The sequence below is a fragment of the Pelophylax lessonae genome, assembly GCF_965119305.1.
Source record: "Pelophylax lessonae genome assembly, chromosome: 5".
NCBI classification, from domain to species: domain Eukaryota; kingdom Metazoa; phylum Chordata; class Amphibia; order Anura; family Ranidae; genus Pelophylax; species Pelophylax lessonae.
In genome coordinates, this window is record NC_138772.1 from 469905632 (window position 1) to 469920139 (window position 14508).

The 14508-nt window shown below is 45.3% G+C and overlaps 1 pseudogene across 1 annotated transcript; it reads left to right on the forward strand.

Annotated features, from left to right (window-relative positions):
- Nucleotides 1–8748: 8748 nt before the first annotated feature.
- Nucleotides 8749–10616, forward strand: LOC309556692 (annotated as a pseudogene). The gene has a single exon. The product of its transcript is annotated as an uncharacterized misc_RNA (transcript).
- The last annotated feature ends 3892 nt before the right edge of the window (nt 10617–14508 follow it).

Sequence of the window (14508 nt, forward strand, 5' to 3'; positions counted from 1 at the left end):
CTTATTGACTCTCTCCCAGAAGGTGGCCTTCTTGGTGGCCATTATTTCGGCACGCAGGGTTTCTGAATTGGCTGCGTTCTCCTGTCGGTCACCTTATCTGGTGGTCCACAGGGACAAGGTGGTTCTTCGTACCTGTCAGTAATTCCTTCCTAAGGTCGCCTCGGGCTTCCATTTGAATGAGGAGATTGTGTTGCCTTTTCTGTGTCCTAAGCCAAGACATTCAAAACAGATTGCTTTGCATTCCTTGGATATGGTTCGTGCCAACAGGGTGTACCTGGCGGCCACTGAGAAGATTTGTAAATCAGATTCCTTATTTGTACTTACGGATGGACACCATAAGGCGCAGGCTGTATCTGCTGTGACTATTTCCAGATGGATCAGGCATACAGTGGTACAGCAACAACAAAATAATTGGCGCAAAGGACGGAGTTCGCAATGTCACTTCAACAACTGGTGGTGTCAGTTCTCCAAGGTAATTGCTCCAATTACGCAGCTGACAAAGAAGGGGATGCCCTTTTTGTGGTCACCTGAGGCACAGGCCGCCTTTACTAAATTAAAAACTCTCTTCACTTCTGCACCAATACTGGTACATCCAGATTCAGAGCTACCTTTCATCGTAGATGTGGATGCTTCAGATTCTGCTGTGGGAGCTATCCTTTCTCAGCGATTTTTGGTGAACAAAATGCAGCTCTATCCTTGTGCTTATTTCTCTCGACTGATGTCTTCTGCTGAGAAGAATTATGACATCCGAAACAAGGAGCTGCTGACAATTAAGGAAGCTTTTTCTGAGTGGAGCCATCTGCTGGAAGGGGCTAAGCACTGGGAAATCGTTCTCATGGATCAGAAAAAATTAGAATTTATTTGTTCTGCCAAAAGATTGTCATCTAGGCAAGCACGTTGGACTCTGTTCTTCTCCAGGTTCAATTGTGTTATTTCGTACCGCCCTGGGTCAAGGAACGGTAAGGCTGATGCTTTATCGCAGATGTTGTCTGGGCCTCTCCAGGAAAGCAACTCGGAATGTACAATTCTGTCTCTAAAGAACTTTCTAGGGGCCACAAGTTCTAAGAAATTTTTTAATCTTCTCAAGGAGGGGTATGAGAATGATCCACTTCTTAATCATCCTTCTAAGAACATTAACCTCAAATACTGGAACGGCTTTTGGACTCAAGTGCATTGCCTCTATGAACCTGAATCAGTTCAGGTAGAAGCCCTCAAATTGGTGCACAACTCTAAATTTGCTGGTCATTTTGGGGTTTCTAAAACAGAAGAACTCTTATCACTTTCCTTTTGGTGACCTGGGTACAAGAAGGATGTCAAGAGATAATTGGCCTCATGTCTGACCTGTGCTTGCAATAGGACACCCTGATCTTCTCCTCTGAGGTTACTTCAACCACTGCCTGTTCCATCAAGACCACGGGAGTCAATTTCTATTGATTTGGTGGTTGATCTTCCCCTTTCAAAAGGGATGACCACTATCCTGGTACTTGTTGACCGTCTCACTAAGATGGCTCATTTCATACAAATTAAAAGTGTACCCTCAGCGGAGCATACTGCAAAGGTAATGGTTTGAAACGTTTTTAAACTACATGGAATTCCTGATGATGTGGTGTCTGACAGGGGAGTACAGTTTTCCTCAAAATTTTGGAGAAGTTTTTGCTCAGCTTTGGGCATAACAATTAAGCTCTCCTCGGCTTTCCATCCTCAGTCTAATGGTCTTTGGAGCAATACCTTCAATGTTTTGTGAGTTATCTGCAGGGCGATTGGGTTGACTACCTTCCTACGGTAGAGTTTCCTTATAATAACTCTAAACATAGCTCCACTTCCCAAAGCCCCTTTTTCTTGAACACAGGATATCATCCAGTTTTTATTCCTAATCCCCCTATCTCGACTCCAATTCCTGCTGTTACCGACAGATTAACTACATTAAAAGAGATTTAAGAGAAACTGATCGATACATTGAAGAAGGCCCAGGAATATTACAAGAAAACCACTGACAGACATCGTCCCACCTTTCTCGTAGGTGACAAAGTTTGGTTATCTACCAAAAATTTTAAGGTTCATGTTCCATTTGCCAAACTGGGTCAAAAGTTTGTAGGAGGTTTGTTTTGAGATTTCTGCTCAAATCAACCCAGTCACTTTTAACTTAAAACTTCCTGACAATATGAAAATTCACCTGTTTTTTCACATATTACTATTCAAACTGTTTCTTGAAAATCCTTTTTTTTGGAAGAAGTCATCCTCCTCCTCCACCTGTGGAGGTTCAGGGTGAAGAAGAATTTGTGGTGGAGAGAATTCTTGACTCCAGGATCTTTAGGAACAGGTTACAATATCCGGTTCAATGGGAAGGATATGGGCCAGAGGAAAATTCTTGGGAGCCTGAAGAAAATAATTAATGCCCTAGATTACCAGAGATGTCCAGTGGACATCCTGGGTGGACGGGAGTACTGTCAGGACCCAGACTTGAACCTGTGTCTGGCAATGACTCTACATGCTGAGCCATCTGGAATGCTGGACAGCTCCCAGGACAAATCCTTGAATGATCCCGCCGTGAATCTTAATTACCTTGAACCCTTTGCTCCTCCCATGAACTTCCTGATTTAAGCCATGTCTCTGCACTCCCTGGATGCCAGAATATTGTGCCTTCACAAGCCAATACATCGCTTGTCTCTCCTGCTGCCGTCCGTATCTTCGCTACCATTCGTTATCGACATTTGGCTTGTTCCTTTACTACTCTTCTGCCTAATCCCAACCTGCAACTACTCGTTAATGACCTTTGGCTACTCCTGGACCACGCTTCTGCTTGATCCCAACCTGCTATATCTGCTACTGAACCCTGGCTTGCTCACCTCCTGGTGGGGCGATCCTGAGGACCGCGACCTGGTACTAAGACACAGCAAAATCCATCTCCACCATCAGAAGCGCTGGTGAACACCGGTTAGTACTTAGATTTCGCACCTCAGGTGAGCCAGCGTCATCTGCTAGAGTAACCTGCCTGTGTTCCTATCCAGCTGGTTCCTGTATAAGCTGCTATAGCTACTGGTCTTTGAGCCTGACCCCCTGACCGTGACAGGTGGGTATGATGGGGATGGGGGAGGGGGGACAGTTAAAACAGTTCATCTGAATGCTGCTCACTATAGCGGCTGCTAGTGGAGGAGGTAGAAGCAACTCTGAAGATAAAAGAAGAGAAACAAACACAGCACCTTCTAAGTACACCAGGAAACAAATTTAATAAAAATGTGATAAAAACTTACTCACAAGGGTAAGCTTGGTTAAAAGCTTTTAAAAAAATGTGGACATCTGTGCATCTCAGTTCTGGGGTTCCTTGATGGTGGTGTCCTCGCTGGCTGGCACGGTGAGGGGATTCCTGGGAGGTAGACCAAGGCTTCCCTGGTCCGTGGAACGCAGGGGAACAGCTCCAACAGGCTGTGACCTCACTTCCTGGTCAAGAGGCACAGACGTAAACGGCGACGCGTTGCGGAGCATGCGCTCCTTCTTCAGGCCGTGCGTGCATCATATTGGTGTATGGCTTTTATGCCCACAGACGGGGGTAGACATTACAGGAGCTCATGGGGCCAAAAAGACAAGGAAAGCAAAGTAATGAATGAGGAATACATAAAAGGAAGAGACAAACTAGCTGTAACAACAACTGGGATGGGGTGAAAGGCTGTGATAGGTGCAAATATGACTAAATAAGAAGTGTTGTAGTTGAATATTTGGCAACTCATAGTGACAGACATAGCCGGACGAACCTTGCTATATGCTTTGTCCACATGTTAGACCGATGAGTGGGTGGGTGAAGGACAATTATGTGTACATAGAGTGATTTTATCAAAAAGGTAAACAGAAATGAATCGGGAAATGGCCCTTAAGCTGAGCAAATTGTATGGTTAATGTGATCGCTGGGAAAGATGAGTGTAGAGGACTATGATGAAAATGAATTAAGGATGAGATTAAGATAAATAAAACTAAAAATGGTATGGAGATAAAGATAAAAAATGTAATTAAAATAAAAATAAAAGTAAACATAAAGAAAAAATTTAAAATAAAAATGGCAAAAAAAGGGGGAAAATGAAAATGAAAATAAAAAATAAAATAAAAATGATAAAACAAAAATGAAAGAAAATATGTAAAAAATATAATTGAATAAAAATAGAAATAAAAATAAGTATGAGATGTATTATGTTATGATGAGAAAATGAGACCACATTGTGTAACATGTAATTGTATAGGAGTGATGGCTTACGTTCCCATCCCAATACCCCCACCTCCACCACAGCTAATCATGAGCCTTAATGCCCACCTGTGTTTCCCACTGCTACTCCAGAAATTGCTACAGATTCCATACCCAAAGACAAATCCCCAGTCATCAGTACCACTATGTCCACAAATTCCAAGCATCAGCACAGCTCTATCAATGTGGCACTCAATGCCTCTCCACTTTCCAGTGGATCTGTATCATTACCACAAAACCTCCCCCTGCTCACATCTTCTGCCACAGATGAGAATAGAGACTTAAACCAGGACCATTTTTTAGCCCCACCCTCAAGGATTTCCCTGTCAAGGCGCATTCTACAGGGGGCTCAGTGCCTCCTGGGCCTTCCGTCATCAAGCGTTTCATGGTCCAGGTGTGCAAGGCGGCCACCTGGTCGTCTGTGCATACGTTCACCAAATTTTACAAGGTGGACATCCTGGCATCTGCGGATACTGCTTTTGGCCGCAAAGTTTTGCAGGTCTCTGTTGTGAAGGCTGCGGCCTCTTGAGGGTGTGTTTTTTTTTCCCGGTTGGTGATACCCAGTTGTTCCTGGTTGGGCTCCTTAATACCTGGTTGGCTATTTTTCTGTTAGCCATTTTTTTTGTTTAAAGTTTGCTGTGTGCCCACCTCTCATGATGACACTGCTTTGGGACATCCCAACGGTCAATGAAGATATAAAGCTGTGTCCATCAATGAACAAAAGAGAAAACTGGATTTTTGTCTTACCGTAAAATCCTTTTCCCTGATGTTCATTGACGGACACAGCACCCACCCCTCTGTGGAGTTGGGTTATGTATTCTTCTGACTCTGCTTGTTACAAAACTGACATCCTAGACCAGGAAGTGGGAGTATACCCCCTGGGACTGCCCATGGGCGTAGTCAAAGCCTTGTTAACTTTTGTTAACCCTTTTTCCGCCTAGTGTCCTATTCCTAGGAAGAGCAGCATAACCCAATGGTCAATCAAGATATGAAGCTGTGTCCGTCAATGAACATCAGAGAAAAATACCAACATTATAGGTATAATCGTACTACAAAAAACATTATTATAACTGCTGAATGAGACATGGCATGATAAGTGAATAGAGCTCTCCATTTTTGCACGTTTTGGATATATCCTTCATAGTAAGAATTAAAGAAATCTCATTGAAAATATCTGTGGAAACCAGGGCTGGATTCCCCACAAAGGTCACCAAGGCCATGGCTTTGGGGCAGCAGGGAGTAGATGGGCTGCACAGCTTATCAGCCTATTAAATAGGTTCCACCAAATCTCCATCACCTCTGCAATTATTAGAGATCTAAATTCTGCAAATACAGCTCTGTCAGCGAGAGGGATTTCCACCTGACAGTGCTGCACAGAAATATCAGCCAACAGTGCCGCCCCTCCATTCCCTGCTCTAACGCTGCACAGAAACATCAGCCAACAGTGCCGCCCCTCCACTCCCTGCTCTATTGCTGCACAGAAACATCAGCCAACAGTGCTGCCCCTCCACTCCCTGCTCTAACGCTGCATGGAAATATCAGGCAACAGTGCTACCCCTCCACTTCCTGCTCCAACGCTACAGTGAAACAGCCGACAGTGCCGCCCCTTCACTCCCCGCTATTAACGCTGCATAGAAACATTAGCCGACAGTGCCACCCCTCCACTCCCTGCACTAACGCTGCACGTAAACATCAGCCAACAGTACCACCCCTCCACTCCCCACTCTAACACTGCATGGAAATATCAGCCAACAGTGCTGCCCCTGAACTTCTCGCTCCAATGCTACAATGAAACATCCTACAGTGCCGCCCCTCCACTCCCGGCTCCAAAGCTGCACAGAAACATCAGCGGACAGTGCTGCCCCTCCACTCCCTGCTCCAATGCTGCAAGGAAACATCAGTCGACAGTGCCACTTCTCCACTCCCTGTTTTAAAACTGCAAAGAAATGTCAGCTGACAGTGCCACCCCTCCACTCCCCACTCCAATGCTGCATGGAAACATCAGCATCCTCAAAAACCCCTAATCACCATGGAAGTAATAAAGATTCATTGGGATCCACCCAAAAGACAGAAGCAAGTGGCTGCCCATCAAATAAATCCATGACTATCAACTGCAGTGATTAAAGGTGTCAACGCTGCATACAAAAGATGCTGATGCCTCCAGGCAGCGCCAAAGTAAGGAGCAGAGGGGTGACACCTCTGGACAACATTCCCCCCACTGATAGCACCCAGATCCCAACTACCGCAGGTTTGGCAGAAAGGGGGGAGTGCTGAGGAACCTTGCCTTGGCGCAGCAGAGAGATTAAACCAAACCCAAACCCCCCAGAATTAGTAAGGGGTAGTTGTAACCCCTACTCATTCAATTAACAGTAAAATTTTAAATAAACACACTACACCGTACTAAAAAAAGTCCTTTATTAAAAAAAAAAAAAAACACCCAAGTGTAAACAAAAAAGTAATTTATATTTCATATATACACAAATAGCCTGAAGGTGATTTATACAGACGTTTAGAATAATTTTGGACATGAAGAAAACTTTGTGTACACTGAACCATTAGAAAAGTTAGATATTACAACACATTTTGCATCATTTCTCATATCAGTTTTTGAATAAGGGATATTCAGCTAGTACAATATTTGTGCATTTTGTTCATGCTATTTGCTCTTAAATACACTTCAGTTTCACTATGGTTTGTTTTATAGAAAGGAGTGACAGTGTTGCCAGGTCCGCTACAGGGAAATATGATGACCATCATCAGACAGAAGCAGTGAATGGCAGCAACATGGCTGGAGTCCACCTTCATGCATATAATGCACTCTGTGACGTAGAGCCAGATTCAACTACAGCGGAGGACACTGATGTTAACCACTTGCCTACTGTGCACTTAAACCCCCTTCCCATCCAGGCCAATTTTCAGCTTTCAGCGCTGTCACACTTTGAATGACAATTGCGCGGTCATGCTACACTGTACCCATATGAAATTTTTATCATTTTTTTCACACAAATAGAGCTTTCTTTTGGTGGTATTTAATCACCTCTGGGTTTTTTATTTTTTACAAAAAAAAAAGAATAAAGACAGAAAATTTTGAAAAAAAAAAAAGTTTTTCTTATTTTCTGCGAGTAAATTTTGAAAATACATTTTTCTCCTTCACTGATGTGCGCTGATGAGGCGGCACTGATGGGCACTGATAGGCTGCACTGATGGGCACTGATGAGGTGGCACTTATGGGCACTGATGAAGTGGCACTTATGGGCACTGATGAGGAGGTACTAATATACCGCACTGATGAGCACTGATAGGCGGCATTGATAGGCGGCACTGATAGGCGGCACTGATGAGCACTGATAGGCGGCACTGATGAGCACTGATAGGCGGCACTGCTGGGCACTGAGAGGTGGCACTGCTGGGCACTGAGAGGTGGCACTGAGAGGGGGCACTGAGAGGTGGCACTGCTGGGCACTGAGAGGCGGCACTCACGGGCGTCACTGATGGGCACTGATAGGCAGCACTGATGGGCACTGGCGGATGGCACTGGACACTGACGGGTGGCACTGATGAGTGGCACTGATGGACAGCACCATCAGTGCCCACACTCAGTGCCCATAGTGCTGCCAGTCAGTGCTCATCAGTGCCTAGATGAGCAGGCACTGATGGGCACTGACTGGCAGCACTATGGGCATTGATGGGGGCACTGATGGCGGGCACTGTGGGCACTGATGGGGGTGCAATTTGTGTATGTTTTTACCTTTAGTAATCAGGGCACTGGTGATCAGTACCCTGATTACATTCCTGTGTGTCCCCGGCGGCTAACGGCTCCCCCTCCTTCCTCACACTGCAGGCTCCGTGTGAGGAAGGAGCGCCAGCGATGAGAGATGATCTCATATGTTTACATATGAGATCATCGCTCATTGGACGGCCCAATCACGTGGTGAATGGCTGCTGTGATTGGCCATTCACCACGATCTGTGATCGGCCGTGTCCAAGGGACACGGCCAACACAGATTTTCCCCGCTGCGCGCTCGCGGGAGCGCGTGGGGGGCGTGTCACTGGGACGGCCTACCGAAAATTCAAGTCCGCGCTGCAGCCGTATATAGGCTGTAGCGCGGATGGGGGGAGGTTAATAATAGTGCAACTACTGTCAGCAAAAACTATAATACCTGTATGTTTACTTTATGCATGACAACAGAAAATGCAAATGAGGACTGTACTGACAACAGCCAGAATGATTACATGTAACGCAAGAGCAAGGTGCACTTTTAATGCAAGCTCTTCAACAGAAACATGGCTTAAAATGTTCTACTGTTGAAGACATAGCAGCACTGATGAACACTCTGAATGGAAGAAATATTGTCCTGTTAAACAAGCCTTTCAAAAAACAAGACATTGAAACACACTATTTCTGTGCTGACTTACATAGGTAAAACTGATTCAGACATGTGCAGGTGCGGTTTTTGTGGTTCCATGTACAGCTGCAATTATACCAAACAAAATCAAGCCAAAATCAAGCCTATTTTATGTACATGCCGATTAGGACACAATTGCAGACCATGTTAGAGAACACTGATTTGTACGATATTATCTGTGCAACTCATGAAACCAATAGCCGTGATTTCATAAGGGTTCTAACAGACGGTAAACACCGCTCTATTACAAAAAACATCCAAGGTAGTTTTCTAACACTTTCATTCAACTGTGATGGTGTCCCAGTTTTCACGTCATCGAAGTCCAGTATGTGGCTTTCTTTGTATGTCATTAATGAAGTACCCCTGTCAGTCCGTAAAAGTAATCTTTTAATGGCTTCCCTGTGGTTTGGTTGGTCTAATAAGCCACCAATGAGTGTCATCCTTGCACCATTTGTCAATGAAATAAAAACCTTATCAAGAGATGGATTTCACTTGAAATATAATGGTGAAACCATGTTAATAAAGGTGTTTTCACTATTGTTCATATCTGATGCTGTTGCCCGCCCCTTGGTCCACAAATCTAACCAATTTAATGGTTCTTATGGTTGTGGTTTCTGTTTGCAAGAAGGTGAAGTTGTCCCAAGAGGACGGGGCACTTCATGGGTCTATATATGCGACCGCATCTAAGACAGGTACAGGAAACTCTTCAGCATGCAGAGATGGCTACACATCAAGGCAAACCAGTATTTGGTGTAAAAAGCATTTCACTTTTGTTTGACTTTCCCTATTTTAATGTTATTGACTGTATGGTACCATAATACATGCATTGTGTTCTTTTAGGGGTTGTAAGGCAACTAGCAATGCCCTGTTTCCATACCAAGTTCCATTCCAAAGACTTCTACTTGTGGATTCAGCATAATGAAATAAATCGTTTGCTGCAGATACAACCTCCATGCAATTTTGTACGTGTACCACAATCTATAGATGTGCACACATTTTGGAAGGCGCATGAGTGGCTTGCATGGTTGGTATACTATAGTGTACCTGTTGTGTGGGGAATAATGCATGAACAATATTTTGTGCATTGGCGCAGGCTAGTTGGGGGAATTGGATTGTTTTCCAGTGAGTGTGTAAGTATTTTGGATTTAGCCAGTGCACAACAAATGTTGGAAAAGTTTGTTTCTGACATGGAAACACTCTATGGGTTTGAGCATTTTTCTTTCAACATACACTCTTGTGTTCAATTTACTCAGGCTGTGACAAATTGGGGTCCACCGTGAGCACAGTCTGCATTTCAGTTTGAAGCTTTCAATGGTGTATTGTTAAGATTGATAAAAAAGCTCAAATGCTGTTGTCCTGCTGATATGCAATTCATATCTGAAAATCAGATATATGCCTCTTTATGAGAAAGAAACCATGCATAGTGCTATCACATCCATTAAAAGATTGTATACATTCATGAAAGACAACAGCAAAGAAGAAGTGTATTACTAGGAAGATTTAGTCCAGGCTCTTGGTCCTTGCAAAATACATCCAGTGATGCGATCACATTTTTTTGCTTTGCACAGTGTTATAGAAGTTGTTAAACAAAACATAATCGTTAGATACTCCAATCGCGTGGCAGTAAACAAATAAGTTTTCCATGCGAGCACAAACAAGCGAATAACTTTGCAGAATAGGTACACAGCAATTTTAAATAATGGAATTTTTTTTTACTGTTGAATCTTATCTTGTGCTGGTAAATTCCAGTACTTGTTTTGCAATTGACAGTTTTTTTGTCAGTTGCTTGTGACCGTGCTGCTGTAAGCAGAGACAAAGAAATCAAACTGGGGCATTTACTTCTCATGAATATAGTTCCTGGCCATCCTGTGTCAATACCAGCTTCATCCCTCAAGAATAAATGTGTGTTTATTAAAACAACAAATGCGCATTACGCTGTAGTGGGCTTGCCAACAAATCCATATGACATAAATGGATGATGTTCAAATATGAGTGAAGAAACGCACTTCGGAGTGCGGCTCTTCTCCTATATTTGGATTTATTGCATGTTCAGGCTGTGGCGTGCCTTTGGAGCTGGCACCCAGTAAGCAGATAAGATCCTCGGACTGTGATGTGAAGGTTTTCATTCATCCAGGTCATGTTATATCTGTAAAAAATAAATCAAGGCAACTGGACTTGCTATATTTTTCTTAAAGACATTTTGCTGGTCATCCGACAAGCTTTTTAAATTCAGAAAGACTTGCACATAAATTCTCTGGGAATGGAAAGTGGAAAGAATACAAACTGGCCTAAAAGGATAAAAATTTTTGATTTTTACATTTTTTTTTTTGGGAATGTTATATAGCAGAATGTGAAAAATATTGGTTTTTTTTTTTCAGAATTGTCACTCTTTTTTTGTTTATAGCGCAAAAAATAAAATCGCAGAGGTGATCAAATACCACCAATAGAAAGCTCTATTTATGGGGAAAAAAAGGACATCAATTTTATTGCAGTACAGTACAGTTGTTCTGGTAGATCATAGACTTAAAAATAGCATGCAACGCCAAGCTGCAGTTTCTAAAGCTGGCAAAATACTCCCTACGGTGTGGAGCTGTGGACCAGCGACGTACTGGAACCGGAAGTGAGGGTTCATGCGGTTCGTGCGGCAAGGGAGAGAGGAGGAAGGAAGAGGAGCTGCGGGGACACGTGCGGGGGAAGCCGCACAAGGGGTGCGGGTGCACCGTGCAGGGACCAGCAACTGAGCGGAGGAGGAGGACGGGAGCCGAGGCAGAGAGCGGCGGCGGCGGCGGCGGCGGAGGTCAGAACCCGCCTTCCTTAGTGCCTGGAAGAAGAGGAGGAGGACCGTCCGTGCCCAGTGAGGAGGAGGAGACATCCGTCCCAGTGTGTGTGTGTGTGTGTCAGCAGCTGTGAGTAGAGCAGCAGCTGCAAACAGGGGGAAAGCTGTGTGACTGTACTCTGTAAGAAATCAATAGCTGTTTGTCTGTACTGCGACTGACTGCTGTGTGACTGTCTCTGCAACTGAGTACCTGGGAAGTCTGGTAAGTATCCTTGCGAATGGTGAGTATCCTTGCGACTGGTAAGTATCCTTGCGACTGGTGAGTATCTTGTGACTGGTGAGTATCATTGCGACTGGTGAGTATCTTTGCGACTGGTGAGTATCTTTGCGACTGGTGAGTGTCCTTGCGACTGGTGAGTATCCTTGCGACAGGTGAGTATCCTTGCGACTGGTGAGTATCTTTGCGACTGGTGAGTATCTTTGCGACTGGTGAGTATCTTTGCGACTGGTGAGTGTCCTTGCGACTGGTGAGTATCTTTGCGACTGGTGAGTGTCCTTGCGACTGGTGAGTATCTTTGCGACTGGTGAGTATCTTTGCGACTGGTGAGTATCTTTGCGACTGGTGAGTGTCCTTGCGACTGGTGAGTATCTTTGCGACTGGTGAGTATCATTGCGACTGGTGAGTATCTTTGCGACTGGTGAGTATCTTTGCGACTGGTGAGTATCTTTGCGACTGGTGAGTGTCCTTGCGACTGGTGAGTATATTTGCGACTGGTGAGTATCTTTGCGACTGGTGAGTATCTTTGCGACTGGTGAGTATCCTTGCGACTGGTGAGTACCTTGTGACGGGTGAGTATCCTTGCAACTGGTGAGTATCCTTGCAACTGGTGAATATCCTTGCACTGGTGAGTATCCTTGCGACTGGTGAAGTATCTTGCGACTGGTGAGTATCCTTGCGACTGGAAGTATCTTTGCGACTGGTGAGTGTCCTTGTGACTGGTGAGTATCTTTGCGACTGGTGAGTATCCTTGCGACTGGTGAGTATCCTTGTGACTGGTGAGTATCCTTGTGACTGGTGAGTATCCTTGCGACTGGTGAGTATCCTTGCAACTGGTGAGTATCCTTGCGACTGGTGAAGTATCTTGCGACGGGTGAGTATCCTTGCGACTGGTGAGTATCCTTGCACTGGTGAGTATCCTTGCGACTGGTGAAGTAGCTTGCGACTGGTGAGTATCTTTGCGACTGGTGAGTATCCTTGCGACTGGTGAGTATCCTTGCGACTGGTGAGTATCTTGCGACTGGTGAGTATCTTGCGACTGGTGAGGATCCTTGCGACTGGTGAGGATCCTTGCGACTGGTGAGTATCTAGTGACTGGTGAGGGTATTAGCGACTGGTGGGTACCCCAGGTTTTGTACCAGGGAAGTTAGAGGTAGTGTAGGTAAGGAAGAGCAGGTCGTTAATATTATCCCCCATAGAGTAGAGGGTAATAATGTCCGACAGGATTGGGGATGCCACTCAGTGCACTTCTTGCGGCATGTATGCGTTCCTTGATGAACCAATCGAGGACGAATACTGCTGTGCAAGATGTGAGCGACTTGTTGCTCTGGAAGCCCACATCGTGGATCTAGAGAACACAGTGACAAGACTGCGTGGCATCTACAACCTGGAAAGGAGCTTGGACTTTACCCATCAGGCGCTGGCAGGGGTCAGCATAGAGGAGGAAGGAATAGAGGAGACGCAAGCAGCAGAGGTACGCAGCTGGGTGACTGTTAGGAATGTTAGGGGGAGGAGAGTCAGGGAGGCCAGTCCTGAGTTGGTACACCCTAACATGTTTGCCGAGTTGCAGGTTGAGGGGGATATCAACTCAGGGGTGGCAGAGCTGGAGCATGCGCCCTCCCCCAGCTGCCAGGGGAGGGACGGCTCCAGGAAGAAGGGGGGCCGTAACTCAGGAAAGGTTAGAAAGGTTGTGGTAGTTGGGGACTCAATTATCAAGAGGACAGAGAGGGAAATCTGTAAAAAAGATCGCGTGAACCGAACAGTTTGTTGTTTACCGGGCGCCCGAGTTCGGCACATCGCAGATCTGGCAGACAGATTGTTGGGCGGGGCTGGGGATGACCCAGCGGTCATGGTGCATGTGGGCACTAATGACAAAGTTAAAGGTAGGTGGCGGATCCTTAAGAACGATCTCAGGGACTTAGGTAATAGATTGAGGAAAAGGACCTCCAAGGTGGTTTTCTCTGAAATACTGCCTGTACCTCGAGCCACACAGGAGAGGCAGAAGGAGCTTAGGGAAGTTAACAAGTGGCTGAGGAATTGGTGTAGGAAGGAGGGGTTTGGGTTCCTGGAGAACTGGGCTGACTTCTCAGTCGGCTACCGGCTCTTTAGTAAGGATGGGCTGCACCTTAATGGGGACGGTACAGCTCTTTTGGGGAGAAAGATGGCCACCGAGTTGGAGGGGCTTTTAAACTAGGAGACGGGGGGGAGGGCTCAGAAATAGAATCAGTCAGGAGGGAGCAGAGGACTGAAGGCAGTTGTAGGGTCAATAGCGACAGTAGGTCAATAACATCAATTGGCGGGTCTGTGCGGGAAAACGGCAGACCAAACAGAAATAAACAAAACCGCCAATCACGTTTAACTTCCGTAAAACTAAGAGGGGTATATGCTAATGCCAGGAGCCTAGCTAATAAGATGGATGAGTTGGACATGTTAGTACATGAGGAGGACATAGACCTTGTGGGAATAACGGAGACTTGGTTCGACCCCTCACATGACTGGCTGGCCAATATCCAAGGGTATTCGGTGTACCGGAAGGACAGGGTTGGTAAAAGAGGGAAAGGGGTATGTCTCTATGTCAAGAACAATATAAAGGTGCTAGAAAGGAGTGACATTACGGATGGGATGAGCATGGATTTAGAATCTGTGTGGGTTGAACTCGATAGGGAAGAAGATAAGGGAAAAGTAGTTGTGGGGGTTTGCTATAGGCCACCTAACCAAGGGGAGGAGGTAGAGCTGGAATTTTTAGCACTAATAGGTAAAGCGGCAAAACTAGGATCAGTCATCATATTGGGGGACTTCAATTATCCCGACATTGACT